Source organism: Choloepus didactylus, chromosome 10, assembly GCF_015220235.1.
Source record: "Choloepus didactylus isolate mChoDid1 chromosome 10, mChoDid1.pri, whole genome shotgun sequence".
Classification (NCBI taxonomy): Eukaryota; Metazoa; Chordata; class Mammalia; order Pilosa; family Megalonychidae; genus Choloepus; species Choloepus didactylus.
Window position 1 is genome coordinate 36,028,603 of NC_051316.1, and position 11,275 is coordinate 36,039,877.

At 35.6% G+C, this 11,275-nt stretch overlaps 1 long non-coding RNA gene across 2 annotated transcripts in view; it reads right to left on the reverse strand.

Moving 5' to 3' along the window:
- Positions 1-9,248, reverse strand: part of LOC119505690 — a 45,426-nt gene extending 36,178 nt beyond the window's left edge. For both annotated transcript variants that reach the window (XR_005210801.1, XR_005210800.1), the window contains exons 1-3: positions 9,170-9,248; positions 5,791-5,856; positions 1,162-1,249 (exon numbers count right to left, since the gene is read on the reverse strand). This is a non-coding gene — a long non-coding RNA (uncharacterized LOC119505690). The remainder of the gene's footprint in view (positions 1-1,161; positions 1,250-5,790; positions 5,857-9,169) is intronic.
- Between the last annotated feature and the right edge of the window lie 2,027 nt (positions 9,249-11,275).

Below are 11,275 nucleotides of genomic sequence, written 5' to 3' on the forward strand. Positions count from 1 at the left end.
AGGTTTAATTGTTGCTTAGACCTTAAGGAGGAGAAGAGATTAACAATGAGAAGACAGCATAGAAGAAAATTCAAAAAGCTGAAGTGTTGGAGCAACATCCCTGAGTTTGAAAAAAAAACTGTATGTTGATAATGTTCATGAACCTAATGATCAATAATGTAACTGGACTACAGAAAAAGGAGGGGAAGTGTGCACAGGGGGAGTTTGCTTAACGACTTTTTAGACCTAGGGAGAAAGTTTTGATTTTATACCAACTACACTAGGCATGACAGACTCTGATTCGGTTTCTGTTTTGTTTTGTTTTGTTTTAATTTGTTAGGACTATCACTCTCATTGCTAAATGGAGAATGACTTGGAGTCACAAGGACAGATGAAAAGAGACTTAGGAGGCCAGAGGAGAGCCAGACAAGTGATGATGGTGTCCTGGTATAAGCAGAGCATAGATTAAAAGATGTAACTTGAATATAGGATTAGATAACTAGAAGATCTGGATGCAGAGACTGAGAACAATGGAGGTATTCAAAGATGTTCCAAATGTTATGACCATAGCAGTTATCAGATAAGATAAAGCTAGGCAATGCAGCATTAACAAATAACCACTGAAACCACATGGCACAATACAATAAAATTTGCTTCTTGTTCATGCTAAATGTCCAGGGGACTCTGTTCATGTCACTCACTCAGAGATCTGGAGTGACATCGACATTAGAGGTCATGATGTCAGAGAGAAAAAAGCTCTGCAGTGTCTCACACATGTTATGAAATATCCTAGCCTGGAGGTGACCAAAATCATTTCTACATATAACTCACTGGCCAAAACACCATATGGCCCCACCCAAATACCAGAGTGCCAGGAAATGCAACCCTACACATATTTGGAAGGCAGAAGGCTGCAATATATTTGATGAATAGCATTAATGAATAACACCATGTCTCCTTTTTGGAAGACTATGTTTTTTGCAGGAAAAAAAAAAAAAAACTCAGGAAATTTGCTGAAAACTGTGGCCACACTGTTCATATGGTTCAAATGCCTTGGATTTTCAGTTCCTGGACTACAAAGAACTTCATGTCCAGAAGTTTTAATTCTTAGGACAGTCACCCCATAATGCCCATGGACATGTCTGTAGGGCATGAGGGAGCCCTACTCCAGCCTCCACTTACCTTCAAATTGTCATCTGTACCGTTATCTGTGCCAGTTTAGGCATGGGAAGAATGCAGATAAGTCTTGGTATTCTTAGCAAATGACCATCTGAAAAAGAAGTATAAAAATTGTCTTTTCAAATTTATCCATATTTTTAAGAGTCAATTTCCAAGTTAGCTCTAACCCTTTGATGAGTGTTCTTAAAATATTACAGTATGCAAAGGTCTATTCTCTGTAGCATAATCAACTAACTTTCTCAAGACAGAGATTGTATCCATCTTGTTAACCACTGCATTCATTTACATATAGAACAGTGCCTGGCACAAAGTATATATTGGATTAATGTTAATATGAATATTTCAGTATAAACAATATATATTATATACATATAGATTGTGATTCTAAAATATAATAATATAAAATATATTCATAATTTATATAAAATATAATGGTATACAATTTTATATACTGAAATACATAGTGTAAGTTTTTTACAAATAATATGGAGTACATAGTATGTGATAGGCTCTGTGGTAGGGGATTTTGCTTCATCTAATTTATTTCTCACAACAATGAGGTGTTTTTGGTATCTTATTCCCATTTGAGAGAACAGAAAACTAAAGCTTAACCTACTCGTGGCATTGTTAGGAGATGTGCACTGATGCAAACTTCCTGGACTTTATTCCAGTGGCATATTTCCCAAATTGCTTATATAGAAACATGGTGTGTGCTATGGGAAGTAAGTAGATAATTGCTACAACACTTCCTAGATTATCAATATTACTTATATGAAAAAATATATTATAAAATATAAAATTTGTTTGAAATTTTCAAAAGAAAATGAGAAACTTAAAAAAAATTTAAAGTTCACTGCTTATTATGTCAATTGTACATATATTTGCTTAAAGTGGGTATATCAGGCAAGAATTTAATTCAGTGACATTAAAGGGAAAACTGAAATAGTGCTTTATATAGAGTAGGGGAGTTATTCAAAAGTCTAGAGCTTGCTAGTATTGAGCTGGCAATAAGGCCCCATGATATCCCTGGGAACCCAACTCCTTCTACCATTGTGCTCAGCAATCCCCATCTTATGCTTGTCATTTCCTGGTCACAATATGGCTGCTATTGTGCCTCAACTACTTCATCTGTGTTCCGGAAGTAAAGAGAACTGGAAAAGGACAAAAGGCTAAGGCACAAGCTATCGAAGTTTGCCCCTGTTAAATGATTTCTTGGAAGTACAAACCAAAAATTTCCCCTTAAACTCCTCGGCTAGAATTGTTTCACATGGGAAGCGTTAGCTGCAAGGAAGGCTGGAAAAAGTAGTTTGGGGATTGCGGTAATAGGGAAGTGAGTGAGAAAACTGCCCACCCTAATAATAATCTGAATGCAAGTGGTAGCTAGAGTAGGGCTCCGTCATGCTTTGGAGATAAGTCTATTGGTCATCACTTGAGTGTCTGCCTTAAGAATTGGGCCGCCTGGAAATGAAGTACATTTTAGTTTAAAGGTTTGGGAAGGATTGCTCTAATTCTTAACAATATACTCCATCTGGATAGCCCTTTCCCTTACAGAATCCACTGACTGCTGCTTGAACATGCAAGCAGATCACTGATTTAGCCCTCCATAACTTGGGCTGAAGCTTTATATCTCTGAAATTAGGATAGGTATTCAAGCTAGGAATACTCTGTTTTCTGCTGACCCTATGTCTGTTCTCTGCCTATTATTAGAGCATTTACAGTGCAAGTTGTTCTCTAAATTTCTGAGAATTTGGATCAAATAATTTAACTGTGGAGTGGCTTTACCTGAACCATCAAAATATCAAATGCAATTTAGTTAAAGGAACTTTACTATGGACAAATTTCTCATCAGAGAAAGCCCAAATTGGCTCACTCATACTGCTCCAAGGTACAAGCAACAGAGCCTTTTTGTGTTTTTTTTCCTGAAAAATAAAATCCTCAGGTGCTCTTTATTATTTTTTTTATTTAATCATAGTTTGATCAAAGGTGAACAAGACCTGCCAGTGATGGGGAGGGCAGCACCTGGTTTTTAGGAATCTCTCATGATTAGTCCAAAATAGCTGGAAACCTTCCCAGCATACGTCTCTCAAGATTCAGAGACTCACATGTGATGTGCTCAGGATTAGCTATTTTAAGGGAAAACAAATCTCACTTTTCATAGTGAAGGCAGGGTTCAGTTATTACCTAAAGTAAACCCTCCCAATATAATCCAGCATTTTCAGTTTACCCAAATCCCACAGAAAACACAGAATTTGGAGGGCACAGGAAATATGCAGAGTCAAAATAAGTTAAATAAAAACCATATGAAGCTGAAAATTCTGTAATTAACAATGTAATACTTCATCTTTCATCTCTCACAATAGCAGATAGTTAAAATGGACCAATCATTGCCAACTCAAAGGAAGAAACAAGGCAAAGATGGCCTCACAGTGCCCCCTAGCAAACATAACAAAATTTCTCTCCACAACATTGATTCTTTTTTACTATAAATCACAGTCCAGGTCTTTCTTGGTTCTAATCATTACTGAAACAATTCAACAAATTATTGAAAAATATGCTGTTGTCCACTTAATATGAGACAAGCAAACCAGAATAATATTCTCTGATTGCAATCTGCAGTCTTGCATTCACATGACTGCATGACTGATTTCTCTCTTACTTCCATCTCTCCTTCCTTTCCTCTTTCCTTAATCTTTTTTTTTTCTTTTTTTTTTTTTTTTACTTAACCTGTAATCTTGAACTTGAAGAACAATAAAAGTAAAAAACAAAGCTAATAAGACTCGAAGCTGCTTTTCTCTCTTCTGGAAATTCACATGTGTTAACTTAGCTCATCGTTCAGGTCTGCCAAGCAGACTATTTTTATACAGGACAAGATGAATTTTACAGTCTATTTATCTTGCACCTTTTAATTAAATGGCCTCTACCTGACACCTGGTCCCTATTCCACCATCTTACACAATTATCTGTTTGCATTTTCCTTCTGATTAAAAATAAGACATAGTTACCAGGAGTGAAGTAGAAATATGTGAAAATCACAACAGGGCATTGTAATTTCATTTTTCAACCTGGATGTGGCCTGAGCTTTTCATATAGGTCAGCCAAGCTTCTAAATGCTGTGAGTGATTACTAATTGCACTCAAGTTTTCCCAGAAAAGCTAAAGGTGATGAGGGAGGGAGAGATTTTGTGACAACCAGAAGATGGACAGAAGCATAAAAGAATAGTGTTCAATTTCCAGAAAGTCAACAGAAAAGTTAAAAATTAGCTAACTTCTGGGTGTTATGGAAAATTGTAGGAGTGGAAATAATAGGTAGATGACATTTGATTAAATATTTAATTATGCTAAATACACGAAAGCCTCTTAATTCTGCATGTGTTCTGTAGAATGGTGTTCCACCAAAGTGAAGTAGAGAAACATTTTTAAAGGACTCTTTTTCTGATTAGATTTAATTGCTGACTCAATCAGGCCAAGCATGCCATCCAATATTACCTTCAAACCAAGTCATATTTCCTATTACAATTCCACTTATTAGACACATTTTTTTGTAGACAGAGTGATGTTCAGGATACAAATTTTTCCTGCTCATTCAGAATATTGACTTATTAACATTTTGCCTTCTCAATTAATTTAAACACTTTGTAGAGATTTACCCATCAGCACTTAGGGACCAACAAAATTGCCTTATAGGCTATGCTTGCCAGTGCTGATGTACAAGAAAAAATAATGATGATGCTTTTCTGAACAATGAGGACTCTAGAAGAACTGAGGAAGGAAGATCCAGGATTGGATCATTGAAACTCAGTGCTTTTTGGTTATAGGGAGCTCCTGAGTGGGGACCTAACACCTTGCCCCTGTATTTATTCCAGAAAATACATTCACACAAATGAATTAATATTACCATTTCCATTTCCACTGCCTCAGTGAGCTAAAGAATTCCCCAATCCAAAATCACAAGAGAACAAGGAAAGGGGATGAATGAGTAGAAAAGACATTTTAAAAGGTTTAAAAATATGAGTCTAATACATTATTTTTTTAATTTTTGCATCCACATTTGCAGACTCATTAACTCCAGGTATAAAAAGTGGCCCGTGATATTTAAAACATTTCCTTTTCTATATCTGTCACAATATGTTATACTTAATTAATCATGTATCACTCTTGCTAGACCATGCCTCCTCAAATACAAGATCCGAATTATATTCAAATTTGTATCTCAAGTATCATATTTGACATAATGTAATTGGTACAGGTATGTTTAGTGAACTGGATTGAACTGAATTGAGTTAATACTGGTAAACAGTCAGCAAGGACTGGCGGATCATATTAGGCAAAACAAAGACACTGGCGGCCCTGTGAAACTAGGTGTTCTATGAAAGGACGGTTGGTTACATGGTTTTGATTAAAGCTGATATTTGATTTTTCACAGCATATTAATGGTTAACCAATTTCGCAGTTTGTCTCAATCCTAAAGGGAAATGGGTATGTATTGCAGTCATCTTCAACACACTACCCTCCCTTTTCCTTAGCATGAAATAAGCTAGGCCAACAGGGACTGTTTACAAATGTACTTTGTTTTAAAAGCACATCTATCTTGCAAATCACTGTTACAGGTGCTGTGTTTTAGAGAGCCACTGACCTCTAAATATTTCCAGAGCACTTGACACTCAGCAACCCCTTTCTAGGTGCCATAGCATGTGGTGCACTAAAAGAAAAGAAAATGGTAATTGTAAGGTTAAAGCATAATCAAACAAACAAGAATGCTAGCACAATCAAAATAACTAAATAAAGGCACTTAAAGAAAGAATTAAGAAGAAATCTTAGGAGGTAGATGAAGTGGCCTGTGTCGTGATTAAGAGGTGGGTTCAAAGCTGGACCCCTGGCTCAGGAGAAAGAGGATTTACATTAGGCCCTTTGTGTACTGATGTGGGGTCTCACAACAGTGACTGCTGCTCTGAACAACATGCCAGAAACAGGCTGGAGGAGACTTGAGCAAACCATGTACCACTTAGTTGAGAACAAAGAGACGAGAAATGATGCAGAAATGCCATCAGTGTAACTGGTAAAATCTCAAAAAGAGAGGAGCCACAGGACCAATTTAATGACACAAAGAGAGAGTTTCCTCTGGTAACGCATTGCCCAAAAGTAAACAATGCTGTGGAGTGGAACACAATTCATCTCTAAACCCTAGGGATCAAAAACATCAACGGTAATCCTTGGGGTATAGGGACGTTATGTGATTCTTGTCTGCCTCTCCGCTGCCTCTCCGCATTCCCTCACTACACACACACACACACACACACACACACACACACACACACACAGTTTCTCTCAGGGCTAGTTTGCTATTATGAGTCAAAATACATCAAATGTTCATTATAATCAGCTTAGTTAAGATTATTCAACAATTGAACTGATATCTAGCAAATTCTTCAAAATCTGGACAACCACCCCCTGGGTAGATGGCATACGTTCGAACACTGTACCAAATTCTTGATCCACCTCCTTGTGATATAACAAACTTCTTCCATGTTTTATTATTTCATGTACAAGTAATAAAGGTGTGAAGTGGGATCATTTTCTTGAGCACACAAAGCATATTTGTCTACAAAAATATGGGTGGTATTGATAGCATAAAAATTCTCTACATATGTATTAGCAGATGAACACACTACTCCTGGGAATAGTTTATGTTTTTTGTCTTTTAAATTATTATTTATTTTTTGTTAGAGTAACGAATGCAGATAAAATTGCTGAAAGTTTATAACATAAATAGTAGTCCACTCTTACTTTTTTCTTTACCTAATTTCCTCCTCAAAAAAGTTTTTAATACTTTTGGCTGTTTCTTTTTATATTTATCTCAATATGTAAAAATAATTGGCTTCTATTGCTATTTCTTCAATCATCAACTTGAGATATTACTAATAGATTTTTGTTATGTTAATTAAATCCGCCCTGCCTCTAATAAACTCAAAAATGTGTACAAACACACACACACATTATCCCAATGTAGTTAGAACATTATTTTTTCATTGAAAGTCAGAGTTTACCTTATTTAATATGACTTTGTTGAATACACCACGATTATGTTTCTTTTCTCTTACATTCCCCGCCCCCTGGAATCAGTAATTGGCTGTCTGCCCTATTTTATCAGGTTTTATCTTCTTTTGTGAATCATTACTACATTATCCAAATGTTCCAACAGACCTTTTAAATGTCTATTGGTAAATTTTTCAGGTGATTAAACAGAATTCCTTTTTTTCTTTCTTTTTTTTTCCCCCCCTCTTCATGGTTGTCACTTGCTGCTTTCTAGGACTCCTGCACAGTCAGCAGACTGGAACTTCACAGCTCTATTGCTCAGGATCCTCCATTTGATGGAGTCTTCTCACTCATCCTTGGCTTACTCCCTTGTTTTGCTGAAGCATTTTCCACAGTAGCTTCTTAAGAGGAGGCTCAAAAGACATACATTTTAAGAACCTGTATTCCTGAAAATAAACTTAGTTTCCCCTCACATGCCATTGATAATTTGCCTGAGTAGAGAATTCTGAGTTGAAAATGGTTTCCCTCAGAATTTGAAGCTGCTGTTTCTCAATTTTATATCATCTAATATTTTTATAGAGAAATCTGATGGCAGTTGTATTCTATTCCATTGCATTTGGTCAAACTTTTGACTTTTAGGATCTTCTCTTCTTCTTTGATGTTCTTAAATTGTCAGATAGATGAAAATATTTTTTTATGTATGCTGTTTGGCACTCAGTGGGCTTTTCCATTCTGAAAATGTGTGCTCTTCAACTCTGGAAAATTTTCTCATAGTATTTCTTTGATAAATTTTTGCCTTTAATATTTTTTTGGTTCCTCCATATAGGTAGAACTCCTGGAATAATCCTCTTGCTCTTTTCTCATTGTTTTTGTTCTTTTCATCTTTTTGTTCCATTTTCTGGAAGATTTCTTTGGCTTTATCTTTCAATTCTTGTTTTGATTTTTTAATTTTACTTATGTTATTTTTTAATTACCCACATCCCTTCTTGTTCTCTGAGTGTTCCTTTTCCACAGTAGTCTATTCTTTTATAGATGCAGCTTCCCTCATGTCTCTGAAGAAATTAAACATATGTGCTTTAGACATTTCCTTCTGTTGCCTGCATTGTGCCTGTTTACTGTAGGCCCTTTTGTTTGTGTTTTCTCATTCATATTTCTTTCTCTCACAGAGGAGCCTAGACCAGAGCCCTATTTCAGATGCAAATACAAACTTGGTACTTCCTTTCCTGCATGTTTAAATGATATAAACATCATGACTGATAGAAGGAGGAATAGTAGTACTAGGGAGGAGCAGTTTAGAGCAAAGTTTGTATAGTCATGTCATGTGCTTATGTGGATCTTCAAACTGCCTTCTTTTATCTAATTATTATTCTTTCATACTCATACACATGAAACTCACCTATAAGTTAAAAAATCAAAACATATACTGTTACAGAAATTTAGTGGTTGAAATAAGAAAAATATAAAGGGTCTAGATGTACCACTAAGACTATAACTAGTTTAAATGATGCCAAAAGAAACAAAGCAACAATAAAAAGATTCACAATGGCTGGAAGGGCTATTTTCTACTATCTTTTGGGGACTTTTGTTATTGTTGTTACTTTTATGCCACCTCCACATTTTTTTCATTTCAATTTTGAGACAATGGTGGGGTTTGTGTGTTTGTGTAAACACTAAAACAAACAAACAAATGAACAAACAAAACACTAGAGTGACAACGAGAAGGTATAATACAGGAATATCAAACATAGACTCAAAATTGAATTTATGGCTTCTGGTAGCATCCTCTACATCTGTTGGTTTGAAGATTAATAGGAACTCGGTTACCAGTGAGGTAAAGCTCAAAATATTGATTCCAGCTAGTGACAAATAAGAAGACTCCAACATGCCACACCTTTATTTACTGCAGATTTAGAGACATTTGGAGCAAATCCCATTCAGAATTCACTCAAAACCTGTTGTGAGATTGATCTGGCACCTACCAGGATAGATCAGAGAACTCTGTCTCTTCTGTTGTGCTGTCAAAGCAATTCCAAACAGAGTAGGGCCTCAGAAATGCTCCTATGATAAAGAGTAAAGAATTGCATGTAGTAATCACTTCTCAAAAGGCAGAGTGATTTAAACTACTCTAAAGTGCATGCATACCCAGATTGAAATTAAGGTGAGACAAAAAGAAAAATCATCCATTCCTCCCACAATTCAGAACCAACTAAACCACTTCTCAATCACTTTCTTGCTTCTTTTTGGCATGTATACTCAATCTCTTTTTCCTTCTCTTGTTCTATTGTTTTATGCCTTCACCTCTTCTTCTTTTCTCCTTTTTCTTCATTTTCTCTTAACTATTACTTTCTCCTGTGTTTTATTTATATCTCTTTTGCCCTCTCCTCTTCTTGGTTGATCTTCCTTTTATAATCACTCTGTACCTGTCATAACATGAGTACATGGATTTGAAATGTATGTGTTAGTGGGTTGTTTCTTTGTATGCATTTGAATGGGCTATACTCATTGAAAACAAGCAATTTTTTCTTTTATAAAATGAAATATTTTGTAATTCAAACTTCTTGTTCCCTTATCCCTTTAAAAACTAAACCATAACTCATTTAATTAATTTAAAATGCTACATGATGTGCTGAACTGATTTGCCTAATTTACTAATGGTTACTACAGAGCAACTCTTTTTCTCTCCTGACTTAGAATAATTTATAAGGTCCCATGGTCAAGAATTATGGCCAGTTCTCTTTGCTATGCAGATTATACAGCTTACTTCATTTAATAAGTGTTTAAAAGACTGCTATATAAAAAATAATTATTGCCATATTCACCCCAGTTCTTCTACTCTTTAAAAATAAGATGGATTGAATGACTGCATGGAGGAGAATTTTCTATGGGCTTTTTATAATAGAAAGGGACATTTTCTTTCCCTAAAATCTTCATAGTGCTACCATGGAAAACCAGAAAAGTTACTTCATAAAATAGGTCAGGAAATTTGCTCTTCCTGAAATGCTCATGGCGTGTTCATTCACTTCATTTAGAAATATGCTCAAACATAATTTCACCAGGGAAGTTTTCCCATGCACCTAAGTGAACAGAAGCCACTATCCCCTCCCCACTCATGCCATGACAATACCAACTTAAATTCAGGAGAGAATCACTGTCTTCATTTTTTACATCTATCGTTTAATCTTCTTCCAACACTTCTTCCTGGCTCTTGCTTTTAAGTAGTATAGACCAATACTTCTCAAATGTCAATATACAACAAAATCACCTAGAGATCTTATTAAAATGAACATTCTTATTCAGTAAGTCTGAGGTGAGACCTGAGAGTCTGTATTTTAAAGAGCTCCCGGGTAAAGCCAATATGGCTGGCCCATGCACCACACTTTGAATAGCAAGGGCATATACACTAGAGCAATAGGTATGTCTGAGCCAGTGCCAGATTCCTAGGAAATTAGGCAGTAATAGTCAAGAATTGACTGAGAATGCCTATAAATCATCTCATGTCTTTCCTACAGAAAACTTGATCTCTATCTGGAAGGTATAGATAACTAGATTCTCTATCCTGGTTTAAGTAAGATGATACAGAGGAACATGATTTATAAAATGTATAGTCCTATACCACAATAAATGTGTCATTGTTAATGTCACTACTGATATTAGAGGAATTAGGAAATTGAAGAGGGTAAAGTATGTAAAGCTCAACAAAGAATGGGAATACTTGACTCTGAAGAACAAAAAAAAAGCCAATTATTAACTTTCCCTCAGAAATATGGCTATATCTGAGGTGTGAGGTAAGGATCAGATACCATCTAAGAAGTGTGGCAAAAGCTGAATAATAATGTAGAACTATTTGCAAAGTAGAATTCTACCATCTAGAACTTTATTGACCCTACTGTTTTATCAAGTTAGGATGATGAGAACTATATCTAAGGGAAACAGAAAACACTGAGTCCATGGACTCTGCCTTGGGATCAGAATTTACTCCTTTGTTACCGGCTCATTATTGATGAAAGTTTGGAATTCCTAATTGTTCATTTCCTGAACCCCACATATGTACTCTACTAAGATATACTCTATGTTTTGCTGTAAGA